Below are 18,944 nucleotides of genomic sequence, written 5' to 3' on the forward strand. Positions count from 1 at the left end.
CACTACATGTTCCGGCCGTAGTCCTTCATCAGGTGCATATTAGGCCTGAGACCCACTAGCAGAGCTTTTATAAGTGCTTGTGGCTTGTAAATCTCTTGCTAATGTAATGCTATGGGGGCTTTTTCAATAATCACATCCCTCAAGTGGGATTGCACACATAGCATTACATTATCAAAAGCTTTTGAAATCACAAGCGTGTAGAATAGCACTGCTAGTGGGTCCCAGGCCTTGGATGAAATATAGTTTTCTCCAGAGATGATCAAAATAATTCAGGAGCAGCCTTCAGATTAATCTGAATCTTAATTACACTGCAGGAAGACCCTTTTAAAGTGGATGTGAACTCTTGCACAGGACAGAAGGAAAACATATAGAAATGTACCCTGCATGTATTTAGAGAGTTTAACCGTCTAATTACTCCTCATCTGTGTCTAATCACAATCGTAATTTGATCTCTCAGCTATGTCAGCTCAGGAATCTCTCTGCCGCAGCAGAGCAGCAAATTTGTAAACACAGGACAGGATGTTCACAATATGTCTGCTTCCATAAAGCAGGAAGAAGACACACTGCAGATTTATTGTAAGATTTGTATCCGCTGTAACAAAGAAATGTTTTTCTTTAAAAGGTATTTATGCTGTTGTGTATGTTTCACAGTGGAGAGGAAGTTCTGAGTTCAGGTCCGCTTTAACCACTTGCTGACCTCCCACAGCCGATGGGCGGCGCAGAATGACCGCAATATGCCGATGCTAGCTGGGGCCGGCGATTGCGTCATTTGTGACGCATTTGCCGCCGGCACTAGGCTCCGCCCACCTGACGCGAAACCCACTGGCCAATTAGCAAGGTTTTAAAACCTCCGATCTGGCCAATCAAAAGTGTACAATAAACTTTGGTTATGTAACAAAGTGTATTATACAGGCTGCCTCCTCCTCTGATGGTTACTTCGTCGTGCGACCATCGGAGAGGACGGCAGCCCAGTAAGTGACACCACCCATACACATTTTGTCCCACACAGACTCCCCGATTGCCCACCCCAGCCCTCAGCCCCCCCCCCCCCTGATCAACCCAGCAGACCCAAGTTTGCACCCAAGCACCCCCCTAAAAACCCATCAATCACTGGCTGTCACTAACTGTCAACGCTATCCCATAGATTAGGTCCCTAACTGCCTCCTAGGGTTCCCTGATCACCCCTCCCTATCCTCAGATCCCCCCCAGACCACCCCTCTGTATACTGTATACATTTTTATACAGCTGCCTTCCCCACTGATCACCTGTCTATCCCCTCTCTATCACCTATCTATCACCTGTCTATCACTCCTTGTCACCACCACCCATCAGAGCAGACCCTAAACTGTCCCTTGGAGGCACCTGATCGCCCGCCCAGACCCTCAGATCGCCCTCAGACCCCCCCCCCCCTCCTGATAACCTGCCCAGTGCATTGTTTACATCTATTCTCCCCTGTAATCCCTCACTGATCTCCCATCGTCACCCCCTGTGTCTGCCACCCATCAGATCAGGACCCAGTCTGCCCCGTGCGGGCACCTAATCAACCCCCCACACCCTCAGATTGCCCTCAGACCCCCCCCCCCAATCACCTTCCCAGTGCATTGTATTTGATTGTGCTGCAATTGTATTTGATTGTGCTGACATTGTATTTGATTGTGCTGACATTGTATTTGATTGTGCTGTAATTGTATTTGATTGTCCCGTGATTGGCTTTGATTGTCCCGTGATTTGAGTGCCCTGTGATTGGCCTGTTATTGCCCTGTGATCAGGGCCGGATTTGTACTTCTTACTGCCCAAGGCCGACTATTACCATCCGCCCCAACCGAAACCGTATCCTACCACCTCTCTCCACACACACACCCACCCAAACATTTTTGGGCCACTGGTGTCCTCTATTGCGGCTAGTGCCGAGGTCTCCATGGCAATATGAAGTGAATCAATCACGTCACACGGGGAACTGGTCAATCAAGCGATCTACAGGTGATGGGCATGGTGGGAGCCATCCACCACACACACATTGTCAAAAGTGGCTCACAATTGGACATTGGGTGGGGTCAGCAACACGTAAAAGTGAGTCCTGTACCCACTGCTGTTTTCAGGGTAACAGGGTAACAGCGCTGGCCATCAATAATTAAGAAATGAGTACTGTGAGAGGCTGCCTTCTGTATTCTGTACTATTTGCTGGTGCTGCCCCTGGTCCTTTCATCCCCCACACCAAGTGCGTGAGACCCGGCCTTATGTAACTGCCTGCAGCTGCTGCTATGTCATTGGACAAGGCCTGGCTTTTTGCTAGTCACACACTGTTCACAAACGTTTGGTTAACGGACTGCAGCTGCCTGTAGCACAGCACAGGCAGATGCCAGCTGGTACTAATAGTGCAGTTATCCAGATCCCTTTCATTTGTTTGGACACTTGCAAATAATGCCCTGCAAATAATGCCCACTGTCTGCAGGCCGCCCCTTGTTTATCTGGTGCCCTAGGCCATGGCCTATGTGGCCTTGCCAGAAATCCGGCCATGCCTGTGATTGCCTTTGATTACCTTGTGATTGGCTTTGTTTTCTCGGGATTGGCTTTGATTGTCCTGTGATTGTTTCTGATTGCCTCTGATTCCCCACTCGCCATCCCCACCCCAGATCACCCCCCTGTCACTATACTAGTGATCTAAAAACAGTGATCAGTGAAAACGGTCACTTTTTTTAGTATCACTAGTATTAGCAGTTAGGCCAGTTAGCTAGGCCCCTTTGTTAGTGTCAGTTAGTGCTCAGCCCACTGCACCACAGTCACTAATTAGCGTCATCACTGTCGCTAATCAACATTGGTACTATATAGTATCTGTAAGTGATCATTACTGATCGCAGTCAGATCTATAGGGTCACTAGGATCCACTAAAAAACGCAGTGTTTGCCCGATCAGGCCTGATCGTTCGTCTGCACTTACGTTCAGCCCGCCCCTCCGCAGTGACAGAATTTTTTTTCCTGATCACTGCAAAAAACACTGTACAATAGCTGTGGCACTGTAAAGATCAGTTTTGATTTTTTTTTTTAATCAAAACTCAGTGACCACAGCTTTCTGCTCCTCAAGTACTCCCTTTTGCTAGGTAGGTGCTCTTTTTTTTGGGTAGTCTCAGAGGAATACCCCCTAAATTTAGTGTACAGGTACATGGCCCTGTCGGATGAGGACGATTGGGACGACTCATTCGATGAATCTTCTGGTTCAGAGTTCAAACCTGTAGAGGGCAGTGGCTCGCTGACTGATAGTGATGATGAGGTTGAGGTCCCGGCTAAAGCCAGGCGTACCACACCCCATGTCGTTGGACCGCAGGTGGTGCAGGATCAGCCTCAAGGGCAGCAGAGTTGTGCTCACGCTGGTCTGAGGTTTCATGGTGAGGCATACACCAGCAGCGCAGCATCTCCTGGACCTAGCACCAGTACTTCCGTAGACCCTGGTGAAGTGGTGAGCACCAGAATGGAAGTTGAAACTGGTTCGGTGGAGTAAATCCCCGGTCGCAGCCACCAAGAAGACGGGCCCATACTACCCATAGTTTACCAGAGGTGCTGGCAAATCCTGACTGGCATTCCCTTGATTCCACCACACCCGTACTGCCCCCTTTCACCGCCCAGTCTGGAATCCAGGTGGAGACAGATAATCTAGGATCGGCCCAAGACTTTTTTCATCTGTTCTTCACTGAGGATCTCTACGACTTAATTGTGGCTGAGACCAACCGTTATGCCACACAATTTATCACCGACAACCCGGATAGCAGCTATGCCCAGCCTTTCCGGTGGAAACCAGTCCAAGTTTCCAAACTTAAAATTTTTTGGGGCCTTCTCCATCACACGGGACTAGTCAAACAGAATGTATTGCGGTCTTCTTGGTCTACGGACCCAATGCATCACGTTCCCTTGTACTCTGCTGCCATGTCCAGGACATGATTTGAGACCATCCTGCGCTTCCGGCACTTCAATGATAACAACACCTGTCATCGAAGTGACCACCCTGCCTATGACTGGCACCACAAAATTCGGCCCCTCATAGACCACCTGTCAACCAAATTTGCAGATGCTTATACCCCTGAACAGAAAATCTGTGTAGATGAGTCCCTCATGCGTTTTACCGGGCGCCTTGACATCAAACAGTACATCCCAAGCAAGCGCGCCCGGTATGGGGTGAAACTGTATAAGCTCTGTGATAGGGCCACAGGCTGTACAACTCATTTTAGAGTCTATGAGGGAAAAGAGTCAAAATGTGAAACTGTATAAGCTCTGTGATAGGGCCACAGGCTATACAACTCATTTTAGGGTCTATGAGGGAAAAGAGTCAAAATTGGAGCCGGTCGGATGCCCTGATTACCTGGGTAGCAGTGGAAAGGTTGTGTGGGACTTGGTGTCACCCTTGTTCCAGAAGGGGTACCATCTTTATGTGGACAATTATTACACAAGTGTGGCCCTCTTTCAGCACTTGAAAATAGAAGGAATCTGATGCTGTGGCACTGCGCGGCCTAGTCGCTGGGGCTTCCCCCAATGGCTCATTACCACCAGACTTCAACGGGGGCAGAGGGCCGCCTTGTGTATTGACGACCTGCTCACTGTGAAATGGAAGGACAAGAGGGACGTTTCTTTCTGTCCAATATTCACACAGACATGACAGTTCAAATTGAACGGGCAACTGAGGTCATTGAAAAACCCCTTGTCGTCCATGACTATAATACTAACATGGAAGGGGTGTACTTCAATGACCAGAGGTTAGCGCCCTATTTCGCTTCCCGGAAAACAAGACGCTGGTATAAAAAAGTGTTTTTTATCTGATTCATTTGGCAGTTTACAACAACTTTGTTCTCTACAGCAAGGCTGGGAGAACTGGATCGTTTCTTCAATTTCAGAAACAGATCATTCGGGAACTCCTGTATCCAGGAGGTGCCGTGGCCCAACCCCCAGATGCAACTAGCCGGCTGCATGGAAGGCATTACGCCTATCCGATTCTGAGTACCCCAGATCATTGCATCCAAAGAAAACGTTGTCGTGTCTGCAGCAGGGCTGGAATAAGGTGTGGCACCACTGTTTACTGCCCAACCTGTCCTGACCAGCCTGGCCTATGCCTAGGGGCGTGTTTTGAGAGGTACCACGAGCAGGTACACTATTAGAGAGTAGGGAACTCCAGACACAGCAGTAGGCACACAAGAGTCTCTCAGTGCTATTTCACACTGCTGCGATGCGTTAGGGCAAATTGCCTAGCGAAAGTCACACTTTGTGGTCCCCCCTACGCCGGAAGTGCTTGACTTAACGCTAGTGCATGCCTACGTTACTGCGTGGCTTCTGCGGCAATTTGGGTCGGCCCGGAAGTCATGTTAGTCTATGGCGTCGCACTTCATTACTAGCCGAATGCTACTCTTGTGGTATTCCCTGAAGGTCTGTTTTGGCTGATGCGGTGCAGCGGGCTCGACCAACCGGATATGCCAATATGCAGTGTGAAACCAAACATCTGGTTTCGAGAGACCGTAATACACAGGGCTGCCAGTAACCTCTCTTTTCACTTGGGACAAAATGCATAATGTACTTCGCCACAACTCTGTGTGATTTGCACTTCGCACAATGTCCCATGGGGAAGGAGAGATTTGTCCTCGGAAGGTAAGTTTAAAAAAAACAAAAAACAAAACAAAACAAAAAAAAACAGGTGAGCAAAAAAGCTAATGTTTGGTTCACAATATCAAGGTTTTGTTTGAAGAAGTTTATAAATGTTAATCAAGTTATTGCTTTGCTGCTTGCATGTTTTTTTTTCTTTGTTTTTTTTTTTGTTTTCTCTTTTTTTCCGTCCATTACCCTTCCAGGTGGACCGAGCGACCGACCAACCAGCTGCAGCATTGATGGTGCATCCTGACAGAAGCATTGCACGTCTGTCAGGTTGCACAATATTGGTGCATGCAGCGCTGCAGGATGAGATTTCTCCTCCGCAGTAAAAAATATACGTTTGCCGAGGCATATGAGCTGATGGGCGGTGTTGGAGTTCCTATGCTTTGGCAAGCACTTTGTATCAAAAAAGAACTCTGGCAATGATTTGTTCATCCACATCCATCGGTGTGAATGGATAAATCGGGTTTGCCAGGGTATACGAGCTGAGTGGGTGGACGTTTTTGGGTGGCAGCTCCTATGTCCTGGCAGACGCCTTCCCCTCTTTTTTATCACATTTTTTTGGCAGATATTTTTTCATCCACATTGATTGATTGTTTGACAGTCATTTTTCCTTTCAGCCCAGAGTGCATTACCTGTATGCCCAATATAAGGAGTATAGCAGAAACTCCTAATACTGGCCATACATGTAATGATTGCAGAGACCCTAAAATGCCAGGACAGAACCCACGAATGACGCCATATTGGAAAGAGGACACCCCAAAGTATTTCGCGAGGTGCATGGTAAGATTTTATTTTTTGTCACAAGTTAGCAGAAATTGTGTTTTTTTTTTTTCACAAAGTGTCATTTTCCGCTAACTTGTGACAAAAAATAAAATTTTCTATGAACTCACCATGGCCCTCATTGAATACCTTAGCATGTATTCTTTCCAAAATGAGGTCATTTGTGGGGTTTGTTAACTGTCCTGGCAAGTGGGGGGGGGGGGTGCTAAATTGTAAGCCCCCCTGTAAAGCCTGAAGGTGCTCATTGGACTTTGGGCCCCTTAACACAGTTAGGGTGCAAAAAAGTGCCACACATGTGGTATTGCCGTACTCAGGAAAAGTAGTATAATGTGTTTTGGGGTGTATTTTTACACATACCCATGCTGGGTGGGAGACAAATCTCTGTAAATGACAATTTTTTGACACACAATTGTCCATTTGCAGAGATATTTCTCCCACCCAGCATGGGTATGTGTAAAAATACACCCCAAAACACATTATACTACTTCTCCCGAGTACAGCGATACCACATGTGTGGCACTTTTTTGCACCCTAACTGCGCTAAGGGGCCCAAAGTCCAATGAGTACCTTTAGGATTTCACAGGTCATTTTGAGACATTTGGTTTCAAGACTACTCCTCATGGTTTAGGGCCCCTAAAATGCCAGGGCAGTATAGGAACCCCACAAATGACTCCATTTTAGAAAGAAGACACCCTAAGGTATTCTGTTAGGAGTATGGTGAGTTCATAGAAGATTTTATTTTTTGTCACAAGTTAGCGGAAAATGACACAATAGTACTATCAGAATACAATGAAATAATAATGCACCGGAGTGGTACTGTGACTGCAAGTTAATGTAGCAACAGCAGTAGTGTGCACACAGCTCTGGGTGTCAGTGGACTGTGGAGTGTCACACCCAGAGAAATGCAATAGTACTATTAGAATACAGTGAAATAATAATGCACTGGAGTGGTTCTGTGCGTGGAACTTAATGAGGCAACAACAACAGCAATAGTGTGCACACAGCTCTGGGTGTGGGCTGTGAAGTGTCACACACAGAGAAATGCAATAGTAATATCAGAATACAGTGAAATAATAATGCACTGGAGTGGTACTGTGCGTGCAACTTAATGTAGTAACAGCAGTATTGTGCACACAGCTCTGGGTGTCAGTGGGCTGTGGAGTATCAGACTTTGCTTTCACAGCAAGTGAGAAACAAGAACATAGGCCTAGCTAATGCTTTCCCTTCCTATCTGCAGCAAGTCTGACCCTGCTCTTACTAATAGTCAGCAGCCAGCAGAGAATAAATCCAATATGGCCACCACAACTGCTTTTTGATAGGGGGTGGGCGGTCCAGGAGGGGTTGCTAGCTGATGGGCTGCCATGTGTCTGCTGACTGTGAGGTAAGGGGTCAGAGTTTGGCTCCATGATGATGTATAGGGGGTGGGTCGAACACGCCACATGTTCGCAGTTTGCGGAGAACACGAACAGTGGAAATTCGCCGGGAACTGTCCATCAGCGAACTGTTTGAGCCATTTCTATGTGTAAACAGCAGGATGATTTATGTTTTAACTAATTCTTAACTCTTCCACTATCCCTTCTACTAGAATTATCTTCAGTATATATCCTTTTTAGTTTTTTTTTATAAATTTTGCGATAGTGGTCCTTTAAGGTAAGGAACGTCTTTAACCACTTCATTCCAGAGCAATTTTCACCTGTCAATGCTCTTCCCTTTCATTTGCCAATAACTTTTTCAATATATTGTCAGGCAGCGGAAGGACTCACCTCTTCCACCTTCCAGCATGCGTTCCACTCTAGTTACCTCCTGCAATGCAGTCCACTCATAGTACAGTGGGTGGCATTGCAGGAAGTGATAAGAGTGCACACATGCTGGAATGAGGAAGAGGTAAGTCCTACCCGCCCGCTGCCTGACAAAATACTTGCTGCACTTAATAGCTGGAGGGGCAGCACAGATCAGGGGACCCAGGTGAGGGAGGTGCCCGCCACTGTGCCAAATACCCCCTTCCTACTTCATCTCCCTCTGGCGGCATCCCCGGATCCCCTGTGTATGTGAGTCAGCGCGGCAGTTCCGGCCGTGTCTCTAGGCAGGCGCGCACGATTCTGCAAGTTTAGGAATTCCAACCTTGCCTTTGTTAAACAAACTTTACATTACTGCCAGTGACGATTTTCCCCTTCAGAGTGGCCAACCCATCGCTATTACTCCTAAAGTTTCTCTACAGATTGGCGTGTTGCATTTTGAGAAATTGCAGTTTTTTGTTTTCAGAATGCCATGTAGTCCCTTGGTTTTAGGACTCCCTTGGTTGCAGACACACAATCCACACATTGATAGGTACTCTGGTCAACTTACCAATTGGTCTTCTCTGTGTGCAGAGAAGTGTTTAAAAAAAATTCCACTACACAATGTGGTGATCGTGTCTGTCAAGTTACCGTGTCCTTTTGCTGATGTTTTTTTCTCCTCAGTCTGCTGACAAGTTGCCTCCTCACAGACCCTATGACTGTCCTATTGATTTATTGCCAGGTACTATGCCTTCCCGGGGACAATTATATAACCTCTCTGGCCCTGAAAAACAGGCTATGAGAGAGTATATTAAAGAGAACCTTGACAGGGGTTTTATTCGACCATCTACCTCCCCAACTGGGGCAGGTTTTTTCTTTGTAGAAAAAAAAGATGGTGGATTTCGGCTGTGCATAGATTACAGGATCTTGAACAAGATTACTGTAAAAAACAGATATCCGTTACCTCTGATTGATGATTTGTTTTCTCTGGTATCTGGCGCAAGAATTTTCAGTAAATTAGACTTAAGGAGAGCATATAATTTGATCAGGATACGTCAGGGTGGACATTATCTCGTAATGCCCTTTGGCCTATGTAATGCTCCAGCCATCTTTCAAGACTTTGTTAACAATGTATTCAGGGATGTTCTGGGCAAATATGTCGTGGTTTATTTGGATGATATCTTGATTTACTCTCACTCATTGTCAGAACATCGGTAACACGTTAAATGGGTTCTTCAAAGGCTAAGAGAGAATTCCCTGTTTGCAAAACTAGAAAAATGCCTTTTTGAGGTTACTCAGGTACCATTTTTGGGGTATATAAATTCTGACTTTGGTCTGTCTATGGATAAGAAAAAAGTATCCGCAGTTTTGGATTGGCCACAGCCTGGAGATCTTAAAGAGACACTGTAAGAATAAAAACGTCCTCGGGGGTACGCACTTTGGGAGGGGCAAGCCTCCGTATTCGAATGAGGCTTCCCCATCCTCCTCTGTCCCACGGGGGTCTCGCTGCGGCCCTCCAAACAGCGGCCCGACAGACCCGACAGCCTGTTCAATATTTACCTTTCAAGGCTCCAGTGGGGGCGCTGTTGCGGCTCTTCTGACGGAGATAGGCGGAAATAGCCAATCTCCGTCGGGTTTGCTCTACTGCGCAGGCGCAGGAGACTTGTGCCTGCGCAGTAGAGCGGCCAGATGGAGATCGGCTATTTCCAGCTATCTCCGTGGGAAGAGCAGATACTGCGCCTGGGCTGGAGCCACGGAGGTAAATATTTACATCTCCGCCGCTCCGGGAGGATTTTCGCCACTACCGTGGGACCAAGGAGGACGAGGGAAGCCTCAATAGGATCCAGAGGCTTCCCCCACACGAGGTGAGTACCCCCTAGGGGAGGTTTTTTCCTTACAGATTTTCTTTAAAGCGGTATCGTCACCAAAAAAAATCAAATTTCAACAGCAACTGGTCTGAGTGTATTAAGTGATAAAGATGCTAATCCTGCATTCAAAACTTTCAAAACTTTTTCTGCTGTTATGGTTTGGAGTTATCACATACTTAAGGAACACTGGCCCTTTAGTAGTCGTGCCAAAGAATTGCATGCTGGGGGTTCTTTTTATCTATAATCTATTCCTCCTCTTCCCTTTATTTCCCTGCCAGCTCCTTATCTGAAACCTAATCCCCTACTCACTTGTGTTTACAAGCAAGGCTGAGGCGACTCAGTGATTGGAGGAGACAAGAAAAAAAGTAAAGGGCAGCAATGACATCACGAGTTAGCCTTAACTGTGGGCAAAAGACATGGCCCCCACCAGGAACAGAATTCTCATAATTTACTATTTAACATTCACTGAAATCAAAACGTGGACTGTATAATACATGTGTTATGTAAGTAGATCAAGTATTTATCTACTTATATATGTGTTTTTTTCCCTGGCATAGTATGGCTGATCCTACTGCTTTAAGGCCTTGCAACGTTTTCTAGGATTCGCTCATTATTATCGCAAATTTATCAGGAATTTCTCCACCTTGATGGCACCTTTGACAGATCTGACTAATAAAGGAGCTGATCCTTCTTATTGGCCAGTTTCGGCCTGTGAAGCCTTTGCCACACTGAAGACAGCTTTTTGTTCTGCACCCTAATGTTTAATTGCCTTTCTGTGTGGAAGTTAATGCCTCTGAAATGGGAGTGGGGGCAGTTCTCTCACAATATTCGGGTCAACCAGAACGTTTGCACCCCTCTGCCTTCTTTTCCAAGAAGTTTTCACCGGCAGAGCGTAACTATGATATAGGGAACAGGGAACTTTTGGCAGTCAAGATGACTTTTGAAGAATGGAGGCATTGGTTGGGGGCGCCGAACATCCCGTCACTGTTTACACCGAACATAAAAACTGTGAATATGTAGAAAAGGCCAAGAGACAGCAAACTGGCAAGACAGATACAATACAAGAGAGCAGAAGCGCACTGGTAGATTGAAAGAGCAGCCCGGTGTACTCAGGGCCAGTCCTCAAGCCCCTAAAAAAGGATCCAAACTTAAAACTAGAGCACCTGGTGCTCAATAGGTGAAAATAAAGATCAATATGATCAATATGACAAAGTCTCGCAAACAAATTCTATTTATCTGTTTCAAAGAGGCATATATAATAACAGTAGTGCTTCTTCCCAATAACGCTGGGGGCTGGTCGTATAGTGGAGTAACTAAGCACAGTACCTCTATGGGGTGTATCAGAATACCTCCCCAATGTAGAAAACGTCTTCTCTGTTAACATGCAATCCGTGCCAGGGTGAGGAAAGGTCCCTCAGACGCAGCAAGATTCAGGACTCGCGCGTAGATGCTAGATCCATCTCCGTCCCATCTACGTCACCCCTGCGTTCCAAATGCTTACCAGGCATGTGCCGGCTACTTCCTGGGTAAGGGAACACAGAGGGGACAACCTAATAGTGCAGACTGCACCAATTGTTGGTTACTCTGTGCATAAAATCACACTTACGGACGGATACTTGAATTTATTGCATATAGTAAAACATTATCCCGATCCGGATTTTGGCCCATGACTAAAACTTTGGAATTGCTAACACGTCATGTTTGGTGGCCTACTGTAAGGAAGGACTGTAAGGCTTTTGTTGGCGCTTGCAGCATCTGTGCCAGAAGAAAAGTCTCTAGGAACGCTCCTAGAAGTAATTTGATGCCTTTACTCATCCCTCAGGTTCCTTGGACCCATATTTCTATGGATTTTGTGGTCGATTTGCCTTCTTCTGGTGGGAAAAGTGTAATTTGGGTGATCGTGGACAGGCTCAGTAAGATGGCTCATTTTGTCCCTTTGTGTAAATTGCCTTCTGCCAAAGAGTTGGCAGAATTGTTTATAGAACATGTCTTTCGTTTACATGGTATTCCAGAGAATATTGTGTCTGATAGGGGAGTTCAGTTCATCTCCCAATTCTGGCTGTCATTCTGTTCTCATTTAGGAATCTCATTATCATTTTCATCAGGTTTCCATCCTGAGACCAACGGTCAGACTGAAAGAACCAATCAATCCCTGGAACAATATCTAAGGTGTTTTGTGTCTGACTGTCAGGAGAGCTGGCTTCAATTTTTGCCATTCACTGAATTTGCATTCAATAATATTTCTAGCTCTTTCATCAAATAGTCACCATTTTAGGTAGTTACTGGCCGGAGTGCTAAATTTACTTCATTCTCCAGTTCACATTCTTCTCATCCAGTCTTGGAAGAATGGATCTCTCACATGCAGACAGTCTGGGCTCAGGTCAGGAAAAATTTGGAAGGAGCAGTCGCTCAGCAAAGGTTTCAGGCCGATCTTCATCAGTCTCCGGAGTACGAGTTTACACCGGGGGATCTGGTGTGGGTACCTACTCACAACATTCCTCTTCATAAGCCATCTGCCAGCTAGGACCCAAATACATTGGCCCTTATCCTATTGCCGAGAAAATTAATGTTGTATATCGGGTGACTGCCTCACTCTATGAGGGGAGTAAGGTCTTTTCATGTATCTTTTTTAAAACCGGCAGCCAATGTTTCATCTTCTAATCCACCTCCACTAATTGAGGTGGATGGAGAACGAAATAGAAAGAATTCTGGTTCTCTGAGGTTCCGCAATTCTCTGAAATACCTGGTGGATTGTAAAGGTTATGGTCCAGAGGAGAGGAGTTGGGTTCCTGCATGGCACGTTCATGCCAATGAGTTAATTCAAGAATTTCATTGTCATCATCCTGTTAAGCCAGGCGGGGAGCATCCGGAGGCCACTCCTCAGTTTGCTGAGTGCTGGACCTTGCTTTAATGCTGTGCCTAGTCAGCTAGCTTGCAGAGCTATATAATATATATGCAGACACTGCCGATATATATGTACTCTAGTTAGATCAATATTGTATTTGTATTTTGTAATATCTGTTACCTACCTTATTCTTCTGATATATTATAGTCTGTGTATGACCCGGCTTGCCCCTTACTTTGATTTTGTCTCATCCTTCTTGTACTGCAGTCATCTGATAATTGTTATGATCTCAGCCTGTTAAACTACTCTGTCTCTGCCTTATCCTTTGGTACCTCTGTTTCTGATACGTGTATGACCTTTTGCTATTCCCGACTTCCCGATATCTTACATTCTAAGTATCTAGTGTTCAGGCATTACAGTAATACACCCTCATGGCATACATATTTTAAAAATGGAATCCCTAAAGTAACTATTTACGTATTCTCTTTTCAATTCAGTCACTTTTGACTTTTTTTTAGAAGTTTTTTATTTTGGTACAAAGTATATGAAAATAAGAATTTTATAGCTTCTCATTCAGTTAGCCTCAAAAGAAAATTCCTATCTCATAGGCCTCAGATCTCAAACACCCCAAATTCTATTATCTCACTTGTCACGATGATTTACGATGATAAAATGATACTCTCAATTCATAATCAGATAGATTTTTGGCCACGCAGTACACTGTTAACTATGAGCAGCACCAATTGATCTTTCAAGGCCATTTTTTGCACCAAAAGTAATACAGTCATTCTTTCTTAGCATGGAATGTCAGAACAGTCAAGAAAAGCCATAAATGTCACCATTCTTAAAACTAGAGACTCAGGCCTACTCAGATATACATATTTTGTAACATTTGTACTTATGCAGTTTTGCTGAAATTGTACCATAACTTTGAAAATGGTATTTTTTCACAGTTTTTTTTTTCACTTTGGCACAAAAAAATCAAATTACATAGGCCTCAGCTCTTAAACACCCCAAATTCGATTCTCCTGCTTGTCACAGTTAAAATCATAACCTATATACATAATCAGGTAGGTTTTTGGGGACATGGCAGACTGTTAACTACCAGTAGCACTAAAGGCCCTTTTTTTCCACCAAATGTAACAATGTCATTCTTTCTTATCAAAGGCACTGGAGTGACACATTTGATACATGTCATAAATATTACAATTCTGAAAACTAGAATGCATTCTGCACATGCGCAGTACAATATTTTCTCCCAGTGCGCATGCACAAGACACTCCCAGAGGCAGAAGCATGATTGAGGACGCACGCAGCCAGGGCTGTGCAGGTTCAGTCCCCAGCGACTGTCTCTGTTGCCGGAATCGAAACTAAGCCACTGGGAGGACCAGAGGATTGTTCCAGGATGTCGCAGGTACAGGTTGGCTGCAGGGGGCTGGTAGAAGCCCAAGGTAAGTGAAACTCTTTTTATTAATTTAGTTAAGGTTAACTTTAGGCAGGGAACACGCTAGATGCAAAATGCACACGATTCTACACTGCACACACACCCGCTTTTCGCCACGTGCATTCTCCCACATGTGCACTTTAACCTCCTTGCCGGTTATCCCGAGCTCAGCTCGGGGTAACCTGCGTAGGAGGATTTCTCAGGCCCCGCTGAGCCGATTTTCAAAATTTTTTTCCCTACATGCAGCTAGCAGTTTGCTAGCTGAGTGTGGTACACGATCGCCGACGCTACCCGCCGATTCGCCGCTACCCGCCGTGCCGAGCCGCCCCCCCAGACCCCTGCGCAGCCTGGCCAATCAGTGCCAGGCAGCGCTGAGGGGTGGATCGGGATTCCCTCTAACGTCCCGATGTCCATGACGCCGGTGACGCCATCCCACCCCGTCGCCATGGCGAACGGGGAAGCCCAGCAGGAAATCCCATTCTGAACGGGATTTCCTGCTTACTCTAATTGCCGGAGGCGATCGGAGTGGGTGGGGGGATGCCGCTGCTCAGCGGCTATCATGTAGCGAGCCCTGGGCTCGCTACATGATTTAAAAAAAAATACACAAAAAAGTGCTGCGCTACCCCCTTGCCGCAGGAATTGGACCGGCAGGGAACACACTTGTAAGACTGTTTTCCCCTGTGATTCACGGGTCTTTGTCAGCTTTTGCATCAGTATTTAATGCAAATGTTCTTCCAGGAACGTTTCCGAATTTCTGCGTTTGCGGCATCATGTACTGTAAGTGAATGTGTGAGTCGTGCAGAAAAAAAATCTGTGCAATTTGGATGGCAAATCGCGCACACGTTTCTACAGTGCACACGCACCTGCATGTGCACTTTAAGGCAGGAAACACACTTGCAGGGCTGTTTTTCCCTGCGATTCCTGTGTCTTCGTTGGCCTTTTTGTTTGCGTTTACCGCTAAAAAATTACCATGGAACATTTCTGCTTTTGTGACAGCATGTACTGTTTGTGAACGTGTGCGTAGTGTGGAAAAAAAGCGGAAAGCTGTGCAATTTAAAAATGCACAGAAGTTACGGTTCCCTTTAGGCAGGGAATACATTTGTGCTCGTTTTCCCATGGACGGCGCAGGATTCTACAGTCTATTGAAGTCAATAGCCTTGTGTGGGAAATGTGCGTCTATTTGTTCATGTTTGTGTTAGTGTTTTTCCACATATTTTTAGATTGTACAACTTTCTGCTTTTTTCTGCACGATGGAAAAACGTACACTTTAAGTGTGAATGCAAAAGCCGCTGGCCGCTGCAGAACCGGGAACCACAGGGAAAAACGGCCCTGTAAGTGTGTACCCTGCCTTAAAGAACAGGTGCGAGGTGAAAAAAAGATCTACTTACCTGGGGCTTCCTCCAGCACCTGGCAGCCTATCTGTCCCTCGCCGCAGTTCTGCCTCCATTGCAGATGCTGACCTTGTGAGGCCTGCGCAAGTGTATGGCTGCGATGCTCGCGTTCACACATGGCCTGGAGCATATTGCGCAGGCGCTCCAGGCAATGTGAGCAAGCACAATCACAAGAGGCGTGGCTACGCACTCACGCTGGCACAGGAGATGCAGACCTGGCAAGGTCGGCATCTGCATCGGAGGGGATCCTGGGACTCTGGAGCTACGGTGAGGGACATATAGGCTGCCAGGGGCTGGAGGAAGCCCCAGGTTCTCACTTTTAAAGTGCACATTAGTGCAAGTCAGTTTGCATGTGTGTGTGCAGGTGCATGTGCACGAGTACCAGAAACACTGGACGTTTAAAAACATCCATTGGTCCATTACCAGGGACCAACTGTACGTTTTAATACTACTGGTGGTCCAGTAGTGGTTAAACAGGAGAAAACTCAAGATCCTTTGTACAAAAAAATGGTGTGTAGTATCTGGGAAGCAGAATAACTTACAGTGACAAATACTCAGGAAGAGATGAAGAAAAATAATAATTTTGTTAGGAGATCATTGACAACTTTGGTAAAGACCTTTTAGTGGAGTGGAGGAGGTGAAAGCCAGAATGAAGATGGTGAATTGGAGGTAGTGTACAGAAAGTTTATCCCATTTGTGCAGCTGGAAAGAATGGTAGCTGGTGTGGACTGTGGGATCTAGAGAAGGCTTTTAAGTTGTGCTGTAAGGCCCTGTTTCCATTTGTGACCGGGGTCCGTCTCCGAGATGGACACCGACACGTGTGCTGATGTAAGTACGCATCAGAATCCCTCTAGCCATGCCATGCACAGCTATGTGTTTTCTGATGCGGTATGCAAAAAAAAAATAATAATAATAAATGCAGGTGGCACCATTTTTTCTCCCTGTTTTTTCCCTTGCGGGGAAACCCTGCAAAATGCCTCTAGTGGAAGCAAAACCCTTATGTCTGCCAGTCTGAGTAAGGTTTTGTATTTTGTTAATTTCATCAGTATAGTATCAGGCTACTTCAACACTTTAGAAGCAAGCAAGAAATAGAAAATCTGTGGCTCACAGAATTGAGGTTTCAGTAGAGTAATAAGATATTAGTGAGCTAAGCACAGAATCTAGTTAACTACCCTAGTACCACACTGTACTGCCCCCTTAAAAGCAAACCTGAATTGAAAATTAAAAGATAAAATCAACATACATGATCTCTACTGTGCATGCCTGCGCTCACTCCCCTGCACATTCTCATCGCCACCTGGTAGTACACAGATCAATGAATGGGAACACAGTTCCCATTCACCGATATAAGTGCCTGTGATCAATGATCACGGCATCAATGAGATGCCTTTGTCATTGGCAAACACATAACTTCCTCTGTGTACTGTTCAATACAGAAGAGGAATAAAAGTGTGGGGGGGGGGACATCTAGTGGCCACATAGTATAATTACGTCTACGTACACTAATTTTATAAAAAAAATACATGCATTTTCCCACTACAATTAACCCCTTACCTCCCCCACTCTCCTATAGTTACCAAGATAAAAACAATTGCATATATTAAAAAAAAATTACATAAAAAAATACATAAATAGTTACCTTAGGTACTGAACTTTTTTTTAACCCTTTCAGGGCCGGCTGCCCCCTTCTTCGACCCCCTACCGTCGCAGCTCTAACAGTGATCACTATGATCCGCCGGCGATCGTAGTTATCAGGAGCCATACGCGATGGCTCCTGATCACTGAGGGGAGTTGTCAGCTGTCATATGACAGCTTAATCTCCCCTCTCGGATGCGCACGATCGCGTCGGGAGCTGAAACGGTGGGCGGTGTAAATCCTATGCTGCATCAGGCTTAGACAGCCACAAGTGCGGCATAGGATTTACCTATGGCAGTCCCCAAAGGGTTAATATGTATGTCATGAGGGTATATTACTGTTATTTTTTCAAATATGGGCTTATAATTAGTGACTGCCGCAAAACGGAAAAAAGTGCACCTTTATTTTCAAATAAAATATTGTTGCCTTACATTGTACTAGGGACACAGTTTAAACAATGTAACAATTTTTTATTTTTATTCCTGTTAACATGCATTTAGAATAAATAATTCTTAGCAAAATGTACCACCCAAAGAAAGCTTAATTGATGGAGAAAAAAAAACAATATCTAGATGATTTTTTTGAGATAAGTAGAATAAAGTTATCATGAATGAATGGAAGGAGCGCTGACAGGTGAAAATTGCTCTGGTACAGAAGGGGGGAAAACCCTCAGTAGTAAAGGTTAAAGGCCCTGTTCCACTTGGAAGCACAATCTGCATTTGAGAACGTGCAACCTGCTATTTCCATTCACCATGATTGCACCATGCAGCCGTTGGGAACAAAGCACGATCACACCGAAAATTGTGCAGGTTGGCGATTGCGATCCCAGCAAAACTGAATCATGCTAATGGAAAAGGAGCAGCGCGATTTTCATGTAAATTGTGGTGCTGTTGCAATTTGCAAAATGGCTGCAATCTGCTTTCTGAAGTGGATCACAGCAAGTGGAAAAGCAGTGTAACAGATGCAATGAAGCATACTTTGTATGTAACTGTATGCTTTACTGTATGCGTCTCACGTTTCCTATTCTTGTGATCTTGTTTTTCCAGGGAATGAACACATCTCCCCTGTGTAAAAATAGCCTATGAAAAATAATACCCAAAAATAAAAAAATAATACTCAAAAATATACCCCAAAATAAATGTTTCACAGCAGCCCCGTTTCTTGCCCCGTGCGGAGCGTGCCGCCGCCCGGGGCGCTGTTGGGAGGGGGGCGCTATAATGGAGGGGGGAGCCGGAGCCGCGGGGAGGGCAGCCCGACCTCTCCCTCCCTCTCCTCTCCCGGGCGCCCTCCGTGCTCCCCCCTCAGATGCAGAGTCCGTGAGCAGCAGGGAAGCGCTGTTTACAACTCACCGGCTGCCTGGCTCCAAGCGCTGCTCTCTCGCCGCTGGTCTCCTCTCTCTCTCTGTATACGTACTGATACACGCTGCTTCCTGTAGCCGGAAGCAGCGTGTATCAGTATGTATACAGAGAGAGGAGGAGACCAGCGGCGACAGAGCAGCGCTTGGAGCCAGGCAGCCGGTGAGTTGTAAACAGCGCTTCCCTGCTGCTCACGGACTCTGCATCTGAGGGGGGAGCACGGA

Source organism: Hyperolius riggenbachi, chromosome 5 (genome assembly GCF_040937935.1).
Source record: "Hyperolius riggenbachi isolate aHypRig1 chromosome 5, aHypRig1.pri, whole genome shotgun sequence".
Taxonomy (NCBI): domain Eukaryota; kingdom Metazoa; phylum Chordata; class Amphibia; order Anura; family Hyperoliidae; genus Hyperolius; species Hyperolius riggenbachi.